Raw genomic sequence first — 20,775 nt, forward strand, 5'->3', positions numbered from 1 at the left:
TACATGTAAATAAAGAACATATCTAATAAAAAAATAAGAAGAAAGTAACCACCAGTCTTGAACACTGCAAGCAAGATACCCCCACATAATGCAACAGTAACATGAGCATCATGTCAGTAAGCAATCATTTTCTGACTGGACAGTTCTGCCATCCAAGAGAAGAGTCATGCCTGGCACCAGTATTAGACTAAAAACTCTATGGCTTAACAGGTCATAGGAGTGAGGAAAACTTACAAAACTTGCAATGACTTATTGTTATATCCATAGATTAGTGAATCACTTATCCCTCATCTGAGAAGCTTCTATTTACAGTACAAGGTGACTCACGTAGTGACTCACAACTAACCAATGTGTAAAGACTAAGCTACTGCAGAAAGTTCAGCCCTTAAAGAATAGATAAGCTTCATCTCTTCTTCCAAGACTCAGGAATCACTTCAGAAGAGAAAGTGGAAAAAGTCTAAGAATCTGAAATCTCGGACAATTATCAAGCAATATTATTTTCTGGACACAGTATGTCAATTGCACATATGAATGCATAGAAATTTTGATTTGCACAAAACTGGTGCAAGCCCAAGCTAGAACAAATCCTAGCATGAAGACAAGAGTTGAGCACAGAATCCCACCCCAAATTTGATCTATTAACTGCTGTGAGAGGGAGCTAAAAGTTTTCAACAAGTGTAGCCCCTGGTAAGTCAACCATTCTCCAGCAAAAGATTGCATATGTGGGAATTTTCAAGACCACAGTGGTCTTTAAAAGGCACAAGGACTGGTGAGAAGTGAAGGGGTGCCAGTTGCAGAAAATGTTGGGGAACAGGTAAATATGATTAAAATATATTGAATAAAACTCTCAGGGAACTAATAAAAAGAAAAGTTCAATCATGCTTGATGCTTTTATTTTTTTTAATAACATCAACATCCCACTATCTCCCTCCAATATCCTCTGAGACAATCTCAAGTTCATGTCGTTAAGTAGTAGTAGTAGTTGTAGACATAGTCATAGTCATAATCATCGTTGTAGTCATTGTCATCATCATTGCCTCCACTTGGTAGAGTTCCATCAGTGCTGACTATAAAACAATGGGTTTTGGGCCAAAAACTTAAGGTTGTCATTGTTTGTTTTTCTTTGTTTTTCTGCTCATGTGAAGAATATCACTGATATTTTGGTGGAGATGTCATTGATTCTATAGATTGCTTTAGAAAATACTCATTTTCATAGTACTGACTCTTCCAATCCTAAAGCATGTGAGGCCTTTGCATCTTCTAGCAACTTCTTCAAATTCTTCAGTGCTCTAGAGTTTTCATTGTATGGGACTTTTATATCTTCAGTTAGGTTTATTCTAGGTTATTTTATTTTATTTGAGGCAACTGTGCATAGTATTGCTTTTCTAATTTATTTCTCAACATGCTATCACTTTATAGGAAGGATACTGATTTTAGAGCAATTTTCTATCTTAGAATTTTACTGAAGGTGTTCATCAGAACTGAAGCTTTTTTGATTGTCTGCAGAGACTCATTTAAAAAACTGTATTAAAACTGCAAATAAGACTACCCTATTTTTTATCCTTTTTATGTTAGTGTTCTAGAGAAGACTTGAAAACTCTAAGTTGAATAACAAATGACGAACTAGACACCTTCCTTTCTATCTGACTTCAGTGGAAATGCTTTGAGTTTTCCCAAATTAAGATAACGTTGGCTATAGGTGCTCACTATACAGCCTTCAGTGTGTTGAAATGTGTTCCTTTTATTCAATTCGGAATTTTCTAATCATGAAAGAATACTGGAGTGGTCAAAAGCCTTTCTTAAATTTACTGAAATAACAATGTGCTAGGTAAAGTTCACTTATAGGAAGAATTACATTTTCTGAATTATGTATATAAAACCATCCCGGCACTTGGAGAATGAAGCCAACACAACCATGCCTAATGATATGTTTTCATGTGTTCCTGAATTCTGTTTTCAACTATTTTACTGAGATTTTCCATCTATGTTCATTATAGAGATGGATTTATAAGTTTGTTTCCTGTTATTGTTGCTTTCCTATCCTTATCTGGTTTTGGTATGAGGGAGATTGAATAACACACTCTTGAATTTTGAATACCTCATCAAAGAGAGGAAGAAGAAAATTTTTAAAACTTAGAAATCCTAGAAACAAAGGAAACTTAACACATCCAAAGCCTGCCAAAAATGCAGCAATAGTTAATCATAAATGAATCAGCAAATGTAATACATAACATGAATAGACTCATGACACCTAGCATGTAGTTATCCCAGTGAGTACAAAAAAGGCTGTGATATCCTCTAACATCTAAAACTAAGGCAACCTACGAAGGAAGTATACAGCCTCCACTGCCTAAATTAAAATACCAGAGATATCTCAGATGAATCACATTACACAATACCTCAGAGTCTGAAGAACAAGAAAAACCCCGACCTCTAATCAGTAGATAGAATGAAATCATTAACATCAAGACCCAATTAATGTAACAGAAATAAAACAGACATAGAATTTACAGAGAATCAATAAAAAAAAAAAAAAAAAAAAAAAAAAAAGATTTGGTTTTTCTAAAGATAAGCACAGTTGACAAATCCTGAGCCAAACTAATAAAAAGAAGTCCACACAATGTAATAACATTAAAAATGAAAATGGAATTTCAACAGATACCAACACATTCAGAAAACCTTAAGGACATGCTGATCAAACTTATATTTCACAAATTTGGAAAATCAAAAAGAAATAGATGAATTTCTAGATGTGTATGACTTTACAAAATTAACTCAAGATAAGAAAATTTAAACTGATCTATAACGACCAATTAAATTTGAGTAGTTTTTTTTTTTCAAAATGTCTTAGCTAAAAGTAAAGTCCCAAATGGATTCACTGTTGACTCTACTACTCCCGTGAAATATTAATATAAATAATTCTTAAGTATTTCATGAAATCGAAAAGGAATGTAGCTAATCATTGATGAAGCCTGAATTACTTAGAAAAAAATATTTTCTTTTAAATTATAGATAGAATTCATTTTATTCTAGAAAATGTTGTTTTTAATCTTACTCAAAGTTTTCACCTCTCCAAAATTCAAGAAATAAATCAGCTTCAAAGCAATTATAATGATACAGTCATTCACTCCCTATTAGATTTCCTAAGCAACAATAAAAATACATAATTTTCATTTTATTACTTTTGTTTTACATGTATTTGTCATATTTTCTTGGAGCAAGAAAAATGTTTGTGGGATGTAATACCAAGAAAAATTGGAAAACCAGGAAAGAAGAAAATGTCATTCAAAAAATATTTTAAGTATAGTTATAAGTGGAAAAGTACTTTAGCTCATCTGAGAACAGAAATTATAGGATTTAATTTTTAGAAATAAGAAAGAATACAAAGTTTAATACAGTTCAAATATAGAATTTCACAAATTAATTTCTTAATAAAGTATGTAGAATAAATACAGAAAAAGTATAATCAGACCAAAAAATCATATATTGTCTTTATTAGGGATTTCTTTCCTTTGCGATTTATACTGTGATTATATACTTTAAAATAATGTTTGTCAAGGTTGGCAAAATTTTTCATACATTTGCCCATCTTTAAGATAAAAAGATTCCAATTTAAAAGTTAATATATTTTACTTTTCTTGTATTTTATGAATTGCCTACCATGCATAATTATAGAAAATATTGATTGGTAATGCAAACTACTAATGTAATAAAGTAAAACTAATACTGATTTGGTGAAGAAAAAAATCAAACAGCAAAAAAACCTTCAGCCACATTTCAACCACAAAGTTCTTTGCCCTTTTCTCAGTGGCTGTGGTGGAGTCCAGGGATTTGGTCTTGCTATAGTCCTTGAGATTATTCTGAGACAAGCTTGTGTTCCATCTTCACTGAATAATGAGAAGCAGGTACATGTCATTATCTGTGATCCAAGAAACCTCTCTTCTCCCAGCCTTCTCATATCATTTGATATGCCAGACAGAGCTATGAAATTTATACTAGTAAACTTTTAGAAATGGCACTTGTTCCAATTCAAGCTCTCCACAGGACAGTTATGTGGGGAAAAAAAATTCTATCTGAAAAGAAATTTCAACCGACTATGGTCTATTTTAAGTAATTAAAAAGTCACTACATTTTCCTTTGAAAAGACCAGTATTGTTTTCATTCCTCAGACAGATACAAGTCAAGGTTAGGAAAACAAGAGTCTATTCAGGGTCTGCCTGAGGTTTTTAAGGCTAAGAGAGTAGTGAAAAGCAATTGTCAAGAGCACAGAGCAGGACAAGCACTCAGAACTGGGGAAACTCAGTTGCTCTGAATTGTCCATGAAGTTTGATGTTTGTTAGTGGTATATATGAAGTAGCTCAGACAAGTACTTTACGCATTCTGGGTAAACAAAAGACAATTAAAAACAAAGTAATATTTATTTTTAATGAATTTCAGAGCTTTATTTCTCAACTTTTTTTAAACACTGACTTCCTTTTCTTTCAACATTTCTATTTTGAGAAGTAAATTCTTCCCTTGCCTTAACTGCAGTATCACCTTTCGTGTTTGAGAACTCATCGGCCATGCTTTTGTGTCATTTCCTTAAGTCCCTAGCTATCTCTGCAAGAGTAAATACAAATGAAGGAAGGCCTTTTCCGGGATCACTGGAAGCAGCTCCATCCTGCAAGTCTAGCTATTTCCCCAAACAAAAGACAGACCCGTTCTCCCCTGAAGCACTGGGCCCTTGGAAGGGGCTACTGGGCACCCAGGAAATTCTTCACTAAATCACAGCATTCAGCACGGCAGGAGCAATTTATCGGTTACTGTGACAAATTTGATCAATGTGATTGAGCAAACACTTGGGGTCTATATATTCTGGATTTATATTTGCTAACCATTGTTATTTTGTACTTCTACACAAATACATACTTGCCTGGATACATGATCAGATATGATTAATTTCTCTCTTCCCTATCTCTCTTTCTCCCATATATAATTGATACTCGAAAAATCAACAAAATATTTTTATAATATCGTTACTACCCTTAAAGTACTTATGCCTTTTTGAAGAACTTTCTGTCCATTAGAGTAATCAATGTTCTAAAAAGTGTTAACACAAGAGAGCTATTTAAAAATGTATTTGGAAAATAAATATACTTTATTTCCTCTTATTGTAGAATATTTGTTATATTAAATTTTAAATCCCAGCCACAACTCCTTTAGTCTCATGAAAGACAAACATTATAAGTTGAGGTTCCTCAAGTGCTGTGACAAAGGTTGATGGAAGTCTAGGGCAACCCAGGAGATTCCTGGAAGGGTAGGTGGCCAATGAGACTATAACCTGGGAGAGGGCGTTCTCAAGGGACTAGCAGCCTAAACAGCTCATGAGAGAAACATCACAAGATGGACAATGGTGATAAATGCAAGAGTTATTGCTCAAACAAGAAACAGAAAAAAAGAGATATTCTCCCAGATCAGCAGGACAAATGTAGGTAACATTCCAGGAGGAACGACAGAAGGTGATTATAGAACAAAAGAGCTAACAAGATCAGAAAAGCTCAAAGATTCCAAGAATCATGGCCTTTCATGGGACACTGGAAGGCCAGGTGGGAAGATTTCTGCAGCAATATGCTATTTATCAGAGCGTGGACTGTCCCTACCAAGCATGCTGGGGTAGGTGATATGCTGTATGAAAAACAGGACTGGGGGAGTGGGAGCCATTAAAAAGCGTCTACTCATATTTATGGTTTAACTCATTATTGTTTCAGCAGATGCTTAATGCAAAAGGCTCTGCATTTCTTAATACTTTATAATATTCCTAATAAAAATGGTACTTAGAAATGTGATTAGTGATTAATAGGAGGATTTTTCAAAAGCCAAAAATAATACTGAGAAAGTATATCAAGTTTTAAAAGACTCAATTAGTCTTCAACACAAATATAGCCCGTTTTAGGCAGTACCAACCAGTATCAGAATCTCTATTCTTGTCTCCTAAACTTGCAGGAAAACCCTTCTCTGATTTATTTTTCTATAATTACATATTTGCCATGCTTTTTTTTTAAAATAAAGAGTCAACATGGAACTTCAGAGACAAAGTTATAAGGCAGAATGAAAAGAAAACTTGTAAACAAAGGGTTCAATACAAATGATGCACTCAACAACAACAATAAACAAACAAACAGGATGCTTAATGCCGAAGAAACTATGGCCTTCACCGCCGCAAAGACAAACTCATTAGCAGACCTCATCAGTTCCCACTTGTCCAGTCTAAAGCCACCAGGATACGCTTTCAAAATAAACAATATTATAAAACATAAATTAAATCTGTTCTCAAACTGAAAGGAAAATTCTCAAACAAATTAAAAAAAAAACAACACTGATTTTGAGGACGAAACAAGGATTAAATGTTAACATAAACTTTAAGAAAAGAGGTGGATTAGCTCAGCCTTTAAATTAATAAAGAACTACTATACAGGGCACTGGAGGTACAGGCACGAAGACCAATAATCAACAGATGGAACCTCGAGAAGCTAAGAAGTTTCTATAGGGAAAAGGACATGATTCAAGTGAAGAGGCAGCCTCAAGAATGGGAAAACCATCACCAGCTCTATAGCTAAGAGAGGGTTGTACCAAGTGAATGCACAAACCCCCAAAACTAAACAAACAAACAACCCCTCCAAAAAAAAGCAACAAAAATTTAAATACCACAGAGATACACAAGCTAACTAAAATATAGGGCATAGAACATAATAGAGAGTTCTCAAAAGAAGAAATACAAATAGCTAAGGAATACTTTGAATATTCATCATCCTTACCAATCAGGGAAATGTAAATTAAAACTACTTGGAGATTTGCTCTTTCTCCATTCAGAATGGCTAAGCTTAAAAAATGCTGGTGTGAATGTAGAAAAACACCTGTCCACTGCTGGTGGCAATGCCAACTGGTACAGCCATGGTAGAAATCAGTGTTAAGGTTCCTCAAAGAGCAAGGAAGACATTTGTCACATGATCCAGGCCTACAACCCTTGGGCACATTTGTCACATGATCCAAGCCTACAACCCCTGGGCATATTCCCAAGAAACTGCATCCTAACTACAGAGACATCTGCTAATTCATGTTCAGGAATGCTTTCTCACAACAGGCAGAATATGGAAGCAGCCTATATATCCTGCCACTGATGATTTTGAAACCTTTTAAAAATGATGGATACAGCCAGGCAGTGGTGGAGAATGCCTTTAATCCCAGGACTCTGGGAGGCAGAGGCAGGCAGATGCCTGAGTTCAAGGTCAGTCTAGTTTACAGTGCCAGTTCCAGGACAGCCAGGGTGACACAGAGAAACCCTGTCTAGGTGCCCCAACTCAAAAGTAATGCATACACTTTGGGCATGGTCACTGACAACACTTCCTAACAGAAAGCTGAGGTGGAGATTAGAGTAGCATGAACACCAAGTTCCAGATCAGTCATGGCTGCATAGAAAGACCCAGTATCAATAATACCCCCCACAAAAAAATTACACATCAATCAATTTCAGTGATTCTGTGTAAGCTGTGGCCTCATTCGAAGAGACTTACTTTTCATTTAGAGCTATTCCAGCTGCAATTTTGATATGGCCCATCATATTTCAAAACTAGTTCCTTTCTGTATGATAACCTTATATCAACCCGTGCCACATATTAGCTCTCCCTTGTATCTCTACTGGACCACCATTTAAATTCCATGGCAGAATATGTTTTGTTTTCAACTTAAATACATACAGCAGTAGTACAGAAAACTCACTGAAATGCAAACTCACCTATAACATATAACATACACAATATAACCTAAAATGTTTAAACATCATGTGACCGTGTGTAGTTTCACAAGCTAAGAATCAAACAAGGAAACTTTCATTATTTTGCTAGGCACTTGGCATGATCTGTATTTCCAGTGAAGCAAAATACTGACTTCCTAAACCATATACAGTAGACATAAATAATAAAAGTATATTTGTTTCGGGAGTGTTCTAAACGAGAATGCACACAGAGCAGAGAGTGGTTTCTGGGTCCTTCAGCATTATTGCACTTAGGATGATCAGAGATAAGCACAGTTGAACACACCGCAGCAATGCGTGCACACAGAGAAGCCTCTGACCTGCTACCTGCAGGGACAGGAAAACACCAGTGGAAGGAACAGATGCTGACTTGAGTGGAATATCAAGAAAAGGGACATAGTTCACGAAAACCCAAGTGCTCGTCACCTGGACAAGCCGAGGGGCTGCTCCTAAATTCTATCTTTGGTATTTTGTACAGAGAAAACTACTCTTGTCACTCCAGCTTCATCTCTTCAGAAAGTAGTAGTAACTCTCAGTCTGCTGGCCACTGAAGTTTTGTTTGTCAGAAAGACCCGATATTGTCCATATTCCCTGTTCCCACATTCTCATAGTGTCTGTTAAAGTACATCTCTACAAGTTGATGTGAACTTTCTACATTCCATCTTTAGATCACACAATTAACCAACGATAATGCCTTACTATTTATATCAAGTAAAATAGGAAGTTACCCAAAGGCAGGCTTCAGTCTGATAGCAGAGAGAGAGCATGAAATCAGTGTTTGAGCGCGACTGCCACCCACCCACACTCGGGGCACTAAGAAGGTCCTGGCATTCTCAACAGGAGTACACAAACCTCCACCGCCTCCAAGAATATTCATAGGAGCAGGCGGCCCCTCCTTACAGCTGTACCAAGCCCTACAGTCCTCTGCCCACTGATGCGGAGCAGCCAACGCAACCGGGAGGGAGGTGGGCTTTACAAGTAAAAGCCAGCCTAAACTGGTTAATCCCTTACCTCTTCACTTATGGCCGGGCTGCTCCTTTAACTTTTTGTTTGCTCTCTTGTCATAGCTCAGCGCCAAATGGTTGTGATTCAGCCGAAGTTTGAACCTGACAGAAAAGAAAATTTCTGTTTAGAACAAACGCTCAAAATTAAAGTTCTCACCACTGTTTTCTTCCTTGCCTGGCTCTCGGTGTCCGCGTGTTTCTCTGTGTCTCGGCAAGGCAGCTACGTAGTGGTCTATAAATATTGACCCTCACACTTGCTCAGAGCTCTCCTTGCCCAGGGCACAGGTCTGTGTTACTGAACACCGTGGTAATACTCCGGCGAGGTTCTCAGCTGCTCGGACAAAGCAGTGGATTGGCTCACTACCCAGCAACCCTGTGCTTGCCTGGAAATACCATTTCGCTGCCAGCTTTACAGATGCAATGGGCCTTTCCTGAGACCCAAATCAGGCACAGAGGGGCAATTATGAGGCTTGTCTGAAGAAATACAGCTTTCCTCAAGCAGGTGGAGAGAAGTAGGCTAGGAGGAGGGGAAGGCAGCAGAGGCAATACTGCCTTTGTTTTGACCAAACAATGACATCTCAAACCTTTATAAAATTCCTACCTAAAGGCCAATCCATTAAGCTTTGCAAAACTTGGTTATATATATTATGAATGACCTAAATCATAGGAAAGCAGTCTTATAATTGTTTTAATATTGCTTCTTATTTTAAAAATGCTGCAGGGAATGAGTAATTGGCCACAGAGATGTTCTTTTTTTTTTTCCTATATTCACTTGCAGAATGATAGAAATGTATTGGAATGTATAATATTAAACAGATAAATTATGTATTTGGTGAAAGAAACTAAAATGTAATCTAAACATTATGTGAATCAACATGTTATACTAACTTGTAGATTTACAATCTTGACAATTTGAATTATTTTACTTTGGGCTCTTAGATTAAGGATAAACTAAGCCATCCCAATATGTAGATTATAAGCAACATACATTTTCCATTATTTATATTATATAATACTTATATTAGAAATGCTTAGAAAATATATTATTCTGTTTTTTCATGCTTTCGCCAATAATAATTACTTGGTTGCTTTATTAAATTGTATTTCTTGATTAAATCAGCTGAGGGAATCTTTGGAAATAATCTGGTGCAGGAGTTTAGAGACCAACCCTTAACTAGCCAAAGACAACTACATAGTGAGACCTTGTCTTAAAAACAAAAACCAAATCAAAAATTCACAGGCAGAAAATTAATGAAAAAGAGTAAATTTGTTATGAGTAAAATGCCTAAAATTGTTAGATACAGTTGGGTTTCAAACAACTGGACCCAAATGCCCCACGCTTGATTCAGCAATGAACATTTTCACTAAGCTAACTCATTGCTGGGAGAGACTTACAGCTAAATACTGAAGAGACAACATTCCTCCTCTCAAGGCCCTTATTGTAAAAGTTGGAGGACTGGTTAGTCGCTAGGTAGTACATTCATTAGCCAAGGAAGAGGAGAGGAGGGCAGTGAGGAGGAACAGGAACTATTAGAAACCCAGTAAGCATGCACTACAACACCCAGCTTGTCACCCGAGACTCCAGCAAGGTTACTGAGGCACACAGACAGGGACAGCAAGGGAAGGAAGGGCTGGAAAGGAACAGCGTGCCCCTGCACCTGCAATCAGCTCTTCCTGGTTAGCGTACAAACAGATAGACAAAGCATCTAGGGAAACCAGGCAATGGAGAAAGAAGAGGTGTAGACTCTAATAAAAATCATATTAGCAAATGTAGGCTTTCTGTTTAATGTAGTCCAGCCACTAGGCTTCGGATTCTTTTCACAAAGAAAAGAGTTTGGGAAATTCTGTAATCATCACACAATCACAGAGCTTATATCTATAATTTTAAGCAATAATAGCATGAATACATGCAAAATAAAACCTGATTTTTTTATTGTTTTTGGAAATCATGACATTTTAAAAATAAAATTCAGCAACAATACACAATCAATTGTAATTTAAAATAGTCATTACTTGTTTAGCTAGGTATATAAAGATAGGTATCCATTTAACAGCTGAAAATTGTTTTATATTTCATTTTATTCACCTTTTACCCACCTCATTTCTTCAGAGAATTTTTGTGAAATACACACCATGAAAAGTTTTTAATTGTTCTTTCTTACATTTTGTATGTCTCTTCAATAAAATTAAATGTATTGATGTTTTTAGTTGCTAAGTATTCCAGGACCGTGGTGAACACCCATAACAGCATAGTATGATTTAGGATAGTTGAGGGTGGGTGGTTGCTTTTGCAAGAGAAATGCTGCCATTAATAAAGCATTTTCTTAGCCAGATCAATAGTAACAGAGGAGAAGTAGATGTTGAGAAGGCAGACACTCCAGGAAAACTCTCCATTCAGCTGCTAAGTGAAAAGAACTCGTGTTAACAGGCAGCAGTGCATGGGATTCCAGCTGCATGGCATCCAGAAACAGGAGACAGTTGCCTGGGTTATAGGTTTTGGGGGTAGGGGGACAAAGGGCACCAAAGAGGATTCTCCTAGAAGCCAACCACTTAGAAAGCTGGAATGACAACATATGTCATGCAGGTGGCAAATGAACAGAGTTAGACAACACAAAGAAACACAAAGCCCTGGACTGGAGAGATGGCTAAGCCCTTGTCATTCTCGCAGGTGAGTAGGCTTTGGCTTATAAAACCAATTTCTGGTGCATTTAATCACCTCTAACTCTAGCTCTAAGGTGACATCGCTGACCTCCAGCCGTATTGGTATTCACACACACATACACATATGAAACAAATACAGGCACATACCTACATATAACCTTTTATTTAAAAAAAAAAGAAGAATGAACTTCCACGTAAAGTATAAACAGTGTAAAGCCACTTGTGTGTCTTGCTGAAGTGTGTAGCCCAGAGGTGACATTGTTTATTGAGCAATGTTTGTCTAACAAGAAATTTAGAAACATTATAACACTAAAAGCAGCCCTAAATGATTTTGCTGTTTTTATCATAAAGAAAATAAAGCTAAATCATTAGGTGGCTTGACAGAAGTCATGTAAGTAATCAGTCATAGAATTGGCAACAAACCGCAGTCTGTGATTGGACTATAGTACCACATACCACCTTGGTATCATTTGCTTAATGGAGAAAACATACTACCCAAAACCAGAAAGAACAGGGGACATGCCAGGCAGGACCAAGTGAGCCTTCTGAACTACTCTCAGAGAATGAAGAGAATTTTAATATTGAGTACTGAAAGGTGGTACCAAAGAAGGGACTAGCAGATTGTGGGGTGGCTCAAAAGGACTAAAATGCCTTCTCTTCGACTTGGCAAACAAAAAGGTGAAAAGCCTCTAAAAAGTCTAGGCTGGTTCTTCTTCGCACAGCCTGGGCTTTGTCAAGCCGGGTTACAGGAAAAGGAGTAACTCCATGTCGGAGCCCTGGGAAGAGAGGGCAGTTTTAGTTTTAGATGCAATGAACTTGGTATGTGCTGAATCCTAGTGAACATGTTCAGTAGATGTTAAAATATACTACTCTAGGATACAGAAAAACATCTGTTCTTTTGCTAGGCACACACCATCATCCTGCAATCTCCTGACAGAAGCCATAGAATTGACTTAAAACACTACCCGGAGTGCATTCATCTGCTGGTAAACATGTACACTGTATCCTCCTTTTACTCAGTAGAAGCAACAGTCTGGGATCCATCGATCTTCTCCATCAGTATGCCTTACACAGTAGCCACTACAACTCCCTCTCTGTCTCAACTGTGACAATTTACTTTCCCTCTGGATAGTCCTTACCCACCTTTCCCTCCATACATGTCTACTTGTATTTACCTCTTTGAGAGCTCTTCCTACAGGCACCTTCTCAGCGAGGCCTTTCACTGTAATGCTTCCTAAAATGGTAAACTTTGTTCTCTGCCCAATAGAGAACAAGTCCAGTAACAGCATGGAATTCAAGTGTCCAAAGTGAGCCTTGGTTATAATAAATGCAGAGAAATTGTTGGATACATGACTGAAGAAGACAGTAGCCAGCTGTGTACTAACACAGTCAAGAGCTCTCTCAGTGAGAAGTCAGGCAAAATCAATATCTTAAGGATCTGCCAAGGAAGAGATGCCCACACACTGAAAATCCAAGGAGAATAAGGACAGCTCATGAGTTGTGCTCTTAAGGAAGGAGGGAGAGGTCAGCAACACCAAGTGGAGAATCCAGCATGGCAGGAACTGAAGAGAGCTCGACACAGGAAGCAGAGAGATTCAAGGCAGTGCAGCCACTAGCATGTGCAATGTAAGAAGTGTGAACATGCTACATGAATTGTCTTTTGTGAAGGAGTGACCAAAGCATTGGTGCCTAAGCTGTTTCCCCAGGGATGGGAGGTCAAGAGGGAAAACCAGACAACAGCAACATGATCCTTTTGAAAGCTTTACCCACATCAAAGAGAGAGGAGGATGGTTGATGCTTTAAAGTAACAAGCAAACATAGTAACAGAAACAGACTTTATCAGAGGGAAGATGTCAAGCCTGTGCTTATTTCTCAAGGTGGATGGTGAGTTGCGCCTATGTCTTTGCTTCCTGGTTGTTCAACTGGGATTAACAGCGTGCGAGAATCTTTGAGATCATTTTATTTTGCTGTAGAACAGCATTCCATCATGCTTATATGGATTAGTTCACATACCCAATCCCTAGCTGGTGGTCTTTTGAGTTAGATTCCATGTGGGATTGGGAACCATTATGAATAAGGATGTTATAACATTCACATACATTTTTTTCTTGAACTTATATTTTAATTAATATTTGGTAGGTACCAATAAGTGAAATTGCTTGGGAATAAACTCATTTTGTGTTGTAACATCTAAAAATATGTCAAATTGTTTTCAAAAGAGGCTGTATCATTTCACAGCATGACCAGCAAATATATAAAGGTTTGAATTTCTGTACATCCTTAAAAGATCTGCAGTTATCTCTCTTTTTACATAGTGAAACTAGTAAGTTTGAAGTCCAATCTCATTTTCGTTTCTATAGTGGCTAATAATAATTGAACATCTTTTTATATACTAAATATCCACTATATATTTCAGGAAATACAGACCAAGCAAGTATATTTTTGTCTTGTAAAGCTGACTTTGCATAGACATCAACACTCACTTGATAAGTAAGCTTGTAGACAAACCAATGATTAGATTAGAATTGTTATTTATGTATCCTTGTGCAAGTTTAAAACTAAATTAATATTCATCCACAGATTCAATAGACTATTCTGAAAAAAAAAGTGAATTTAATCTTATTCAAAATTCTCACACTTACCTCTTAATAATTTTTTAATAGAAAATGTTTTGACAAAGATGTGTTTTTTATTTATTTGCAATTTTTCTTTTTTATAGTAAAGTTTAAGGGCTTTGAAAAAGAAAAAAAATCACAGAGAAAATGAGTTAATTACCTCTCTTGGACAATAACCATCTCACAGATATATTTGGTTTACTAATACCCTAGACCATAGCGTTAGGAAGCAGGTACTACACTCAGGCTATCCTGATGCTTAAATTTAATACATCCTTGAAGCTAGAGGCAAAAAAAGAAAAGAAAAAAAAAACAGAAAAAGCAAGGCGATGAATAATTTTGAACTATTTTGTTGACAAACTTAATTGGATATGAACAATACAAATTTGTCTACCCTATAAAGGAATGGAACCTATCTCAGAGGCAAACAGCTACAGGCAGAACATTAATAATCGAAGCTTGTACTCATTTTACAGCTGAGAGAGTATTTGACTTTTAATATAAATAACAGGAAGAAGAAAACGCACAATACACCTAGTTAAGACTCAGCTATGGCCGCGTTTTCTGCTCTTTCGTTCCTTTGGGGACCTATTATTAGTTATATCATAGACATGGTGACTTACCTTTAACTCTAAAGTTCTCTGTTCTTAAGTAATAAGTACTTTGTGTTCCCAGGACCCCACAGGAAAATCACACATAAGTCTACTAACCTTTACTGCTGCCCTTTATTTGAGCACCAATCCATTATAAGTTTTAGAAATATTGACTGCACAATTTGTAAATAGGCCATTTGTTCTTCTCAACTGGAACAATGTCATAGGTAAATGGAGATGAAAGAGTATCCTAAATAAGCGAGCCATAGCAACGAAAGTATGCCCTTTTTAATGTTACGTTTGACAGCACAATAAACTAATGCCAAGCCAAAATGAAGCACCTTACCATTAACAAATAGAAAATGTTCTGAACTCCACAGTAGAGAGAGCAAACTAAAGCAGAACAAAACATGTGCTCAACTGCACGGAGTTTAGCAAGTCTGCGGCAGTAAAGAGCGTCAGGGACATTGTTGTCTCCATTTTAGTTGCTGCTACTCCTGTATACAAGTAATTTCTCTTCTTGTTTATTTACCACACCCTAGTTTCAAGGTGATATGATTTTCTGATATAGTATATGAATTTATGGAATAAAATGGTACTAATGTGAAAGACGATCTTAAAATGTGTTGTTAAACATAGTAAACACTCGCCTGCAATATAATTTCAAGCATTTCCTCTTTTAAAATTTGTTAAAGTTTCATTTCATAACAAGTTATTAAAATCATTCCAACTAACTCAATATTGTCTGCTACCACTGCAAAACAGAAATCAGGTCCACGTGTCAAAAAGGCTCTAGGAAGAGTTTTCATGTCCACATGGTGATTGTGACTTGGCCTGGAAGAGAGAAGCTATTGCTTTTTATCATAAAGTTACAACTCAACTTTTGATATCTGTTCCTTTTTTAAGACTTGTTTGTATTATTTTTAATTATGTGGATGCGTGTGTATAAGAGGGGGGGAGGGAAGGAGGAAAGGAGGGAGAGAGGGAGGGAGGCACAGAGGCAGGGAGGCACAGAGGGACGGAGCTATGGAGAGATAAGGGGAGAGAGAGAGAGAGAGAGAGAGAGAGAGAGAGACTGTGTGTGCATGACTCCAGGTACCAGTGAAGACCAAAGAAATCAAATTCCCTAAAGCCTGAGTTATAGGTGTTTCTGAGTTGCCTGACATGTATGCAGGGAGCTGAACTCAGGTCCTCTACAAAAGCAGCATGCACTCTTATCCACTGAGCCGTCCTTCCAACCTTGGTGTCTGTTTCTTTAGAATTGACTCATTTGAAGACACTTTCATGCATATATACATAGTCATCATTAGAAACATACCATTAATCTCCGTTACTATTTTTAATTTAAAAATTATACAATATATTTTGATTATATTCTCTTCCCATCTCCACCCAGATCTTCCCCCTCCCTAATATCTGTTAACTTAACAGAATATTTACTTTTAGGAAAAAAACATCTTCACCTTACAAGGAAATGGATTGAACCTCAGGAGAAGCACAGGTGTCCCTTTCAACAGCCGAAAGGTCATTGAGGGCATCCTGAAACCACCCACGGAAAAAGATCTGTATCAGCTCAAGGAGAAAAAACAATGAGGCCTTCCCTAAGCCAAGCTGGCCCTTCCTCCTCCAGCCCAGGAAGAACAATAATACCAGCTCTTCAGATAAAGCTCATCTACCCAAACTATGCTCACTTTTAAAAAATTATTTATTAATCATCTGGCAGTACCTCATAAAAATATCACTGGATGATTAAATTCAACTAGGCAGTGAAAATAGCAACATAAATTAAGTCTAATAATTCATGAGCGAAAATAAAACAAAAACAACACTCGTTTATTTTACTACTTCATAAGCATGCTTTCATTTGAGGGGACTGAAACTGCACACCTGAGAACCATCATCATTCAAGGCCAGTGTTCTGTAATCAAATATAGATTATATATTTGCAATAATAATCGCAAAAAGGGAGAAGGAAGTAACCATGCCCTCTGAACAACAGAGGAAACCAGTGTTAGTAAGAAATGAATGAGCCATCTTTTACTTACTGTCTTTGGTTCGTAGAGAAATGCAATTTCTTAAAATTAGCTCTCTTGATGGGCCAAAGCCGAAATTGTCTTATGTGTAGTCAAAAATGACCAATGAATAATGAAAAGAGTAAAGATGGAGAGAATCTGTCTTATAAGTCTACACTTTATTGGAGCTGAATACTGTTGTATATAATAATGTCATGTATGATATATTTACAAGTGCTAATTAGGGTGAGAGGTAAGCTGAAGTGACCTCCTGAGTTTTCAAGGCATTTAAGACTATCTGGATGTGTTCATAAGATGCCGTGGGAACAGGTGAATGTGATGGAAAAAGATGCTCTGGTCCTTCCCCTCCTCTGCTTGTGAGTTTCAGCCTCAACCAACAAGAATGGTGTTGGCATATGGCTGAAGACCAATGGCTGAAGTAGCACATGTAAGAATGAATACTTACTTTTCCATGACCCAATGAAAGACGAAAATCACATTAATAAATAGCCCATTGTATTATTAACTAGCTTGTTCACACTTTGTTTTACAGTTCCTTTGTATTCAATAACTGAACAAAATAATTATTTTAGAGAAATGTTTGTATTTAGGAAAGCAAACAAATGCTAGTCATACTTGCCACTTTAAAAATACTGGGAGACAATATGAGAGAATATTTCTAAGTACAGAAAACTCAGTGTGGTCTTAGGTTAATGAATAACACATTTTCTGTTGTTGGCTCACTCTAAGTGGTGTGTAAAATTCAAGTAGCACAGTTGCATAGCTCTTTATGTGTTTAAGAACAGTAATCCCCAATATTATCTCAAATTTTGTACTCAAAACAAGCATAGTTGCATGGATCTCTGCTTCATACAGAGAGAAACTGAAGTTCAAAGAAGGTAAAAGCTAATAATCTATGGTGTCAAAGTTGAAAAAATCTCAACTCAGGTAACTTCATAAAACTTAAGAGCCCTTAGTATTCCTCTGATATAGAAAAATATCTCAGTAAAAATATTTTTCCTATAGTATAATATTAATTCTTGGGGAACAAAACAAAATCTTCCAATTTGGACTATATTGAACTTGAAACTGGCCAAACAGTCAACATTCAAGCATTAAAAGCTATCTGGATTTTGCCTCCTTTCTCTCATTTCTAACATTCAGGCTTCACTTTCACATAAACTTGACAACTGAAATGACCCAAGGCTGGTCCCTATGTCAATGCATGCCTTTTTTCTTCATCAACCTTCTATTCTCACTAAGCACCGTCTTGATGAGAAGATGTTCAAGCATCCCAGTGTAGAATATAGGCCTCCCTCCCTGGTCACAAATGAGCCTCACACTTTCATTTTCACCTCCTGGTACCCATGACAAAAATCCCATGCTCCAGGGTAACACTGCACACCATACACTCACTGGAAATGCTATGTACAGCACTTCCACACTTCTGGGACTCTTCCTAGAATAGCCCCTACTTAATCTCCACTCCTAGAGGCTGTGTTTTAAGCTAAAACAAACTAGATCCAAATATGCGTTAGTGCAAATTTGGAAAAAAAAAAATTTCTGGATGCTCTGACATCTTACCAAGGTTTCTTGCTTTCCTCTGAGGAATGTGACAAATTGGTATATTTCCTCCTGAAAAAAAAGAAAAAGAAAAAAAAGAAAAAATAGAAGTTCATACATCTCACAAGCTCACAGCAATGAAGTCCTCACAATGCTGTGCCTGCCTGTCAGTATGACTTTCCGGGACCTAGTAGGGTAAAAAGTAAGGCAATAAAAATATGGCCATTCCAACCAGGTGGCAATCTTTGAATATCGCATGCAGTGCTTCTGAGATTTTGGAGCACAAATCCAACTGTGAAGTGATATTAAGATGTACTTAAATGCCCCAAACATGAAAACTATACCCATAAAACTATCAAAGCATCTTTATAGAGAAGTTTAAAGTATTTATGTACATATGTATTGCTGCCTTTGAGTGGCGGGGTGGAGCAGAAAGTTCAAATACAGTGCTGAAAATCCTCATGGGGGTTTTTGAGCAATCAATACCAATGGAAAGCTACATTTGAAAACCTCTGTCAGGTGTTACTGGAAAATGCATCTGTCCAAATAGCAGTCATTGAAAACTTTATCAAAAATAGTAAATAATATATAAAAAGCCCCAAGTGAGCAGTGAAATCCCCATTCAGATGACAAGTTGCCCATCAGTCGGCAGCCTGGATGCAGACTCATTGACTCCAATACTGTTCCCTTAATTTCTGAAGAGTGCACACATTGCTCTTCATTCCTTGGCTTGGAAAACCCTGTTGATTGCACTATCCTATTAAAAACTACTTTGACTGACTTACACTCCCGACAAGCACATTTCTGCAGTCTTAATTACCACTTCTAATGCTTCTTTTTTTAAATTTTTTATTAGTTCCCTGACAATTTCTTACATCGTACTGTAATCAGAACCACCCTCCCCCCACTCCTGAGACCCACCAACCCCCAACTTTGTGTCTTCTTAACATGTGCTAAGCATAAATCCTTGGAAATAAGTGGAGTGTAGTCAAATACAGCTCTTATGAAAAAGTTTGTATTTATTTCATGTTCTCATTTAGTTAACACTCCTGAGTGCCTGTGATGGGGCTGGCCACACAGATTCGTTCATCTGATTTCAATGAGTTCAATAAGGGAGACAGATAGGGAGCTAATCCTAACAGCTAACAGATCACAGGCAATACAAGCAAAGGTGTAGCACAAAGAGAATGTGACTATCTAGGCTCTGAAATCATCATTAGTTAATGAGAAAGCCAGGGAAACATTTGAATATTAAGCATGTTACAGGTGATGGGAAGATTCAAAATGTGGTCATTGGAAAGAGAAAGTCCAGAGGCAGTAAGTAAGCCAGGGTCATGACCGCTGTCCTTACATGTCCAATGACAGATTATCCATATTTTCTAGGTTTTATTGTTCTCTGACTATTCACATTTCTTCTCATTTCAATCTAGATCTATATAATATTTTAAAGTATGGTCAAGCATCATGTTTTGGAGGAATGAAAAATATAATTACGCATGTTAGCACTATCATTTATATATCAGCATTTTGTTTTGTTTTGTTTTTCAAGACAGGGTTTCTCTGTGAAGCTCTGGCTGTCAGAATAAATATCTTTGTAAACCAGGCTGGCCTCATACTCAGAAATCTACCTGCCTCTGCCTATATCCACTCAGCTCTGTATTGAAATCATATTCACCTATCCAGAAGGCTTTATTGACAACTGCAATCTAAGTGTGTTAAGATTTCAGAAAATGATGTTGAGCTGCAAGTCTCGTTGAGTTTATATTACAAGAGGGAGAAAAATTCAACTAATAAGGTAATGTCTCGGAGTAAAACATAAAACAATAAAAGCAAAACACAATACTGTGTTTTCAAAGTTTCAATGTCAAGCTGAATGCATGGAGGTACAAGAAGGCATCAGCTATGTGAAGATATCAAGAAAGAACATTCCAAACAGAACCAACTGCCCATGGACAGTTTACTCAGGACAAGATCTTCTCCACTGAGGTGTTGAGTGGAAGAACACAGCAAAAGTGCAATGCAGGAGGCTGAAAGATGAAGTTGTTTCCAGCTAGTGGCTCCTAAATGTGCAGTACATTAAAACCACCTGGAAGGTTTTCACAAATTCACATATCTGAGTCATACCCATAAATGAGCAGGCCCAGAGACAATGCAGTGACCCCAGATGTGAGAATTCTCTGAAGCTCTCCAGGGGATCCAGATAGATGGTTCAGTTGAGACATACTAATTTACGCCAGTATAAGAAATTCAAATTTTAGTTCAATGATGTAACTGTCCATTGAAAGATAAAAGTTTGACTTAAAATTTATTATGTACCAAATTATTTAAACTCTATCTAGACATTTGCTTGAAAATAAGATTATACCTTAGGAATATATTTCTTTCTAAACCAATTTATCATTCAGAATAAAAATGATATAAATCAGGCTGGAGAGATGGCTCAGCAGTTAAGAGTGCCAACTGCTCTTCCGAAGGTCATGAGTTCAAATCCCAGCAACCACATGGTGGCAACCATCCGTAATGAAATCTGATGTCCTC

At 37.0% G+C, this 20,775-nt stretch overlaps 1 protein-coding gene across 9 annotated transcripts in view; it reads right to left on the reverse strand.

Annotated features, from left to right (window-relative positions):
• Positions 1 to 20,775, reverse strand: part of Bmpr1b (bone morphogenetic protein receptor type 1B) — a 341,025-nt gene that overhangs the window by 138,725 nt on the left and 181,525 nt on the right. For 7 of the 9 annotated variants that reach the window (XM_031375668.1, XM_031375675.1, XM_031375666.1 and 4 more), the window contains one exon: positions 8,801 to 8,895. The gene's annotated coding sequence lies outside the window, so the exon portion shown is untranslated. Of the gene's footprint in view, positions 1 to 8,800; positions 8,896 to 16,125; positions 16,202 to 18,258; positions 18,310 to 20,775 lie in introns of all 9 variants that reach the window. The other 2 variants (XM_031375673.1, XM_031375670.1) reach the window with 2 other exon arrangements.

Source organism: Mastomys coucha, unplaced genomic scaffold (genome assembly GCF_008632895.1).
Source record: "Mastomys coucha isolate ucsf_1 unplaced genomic scaffold, UCSF_Mcou_1 pScaffold16, whole genome shotgun sequence".
In the NCBI taxonomy this organism is placed as follows: domain Eukaryota; kingdom Metazoa; phylum Chordata; class Mammalia; order Rodentia; family Muridae; genus Mastomys; species Mastomys coucha.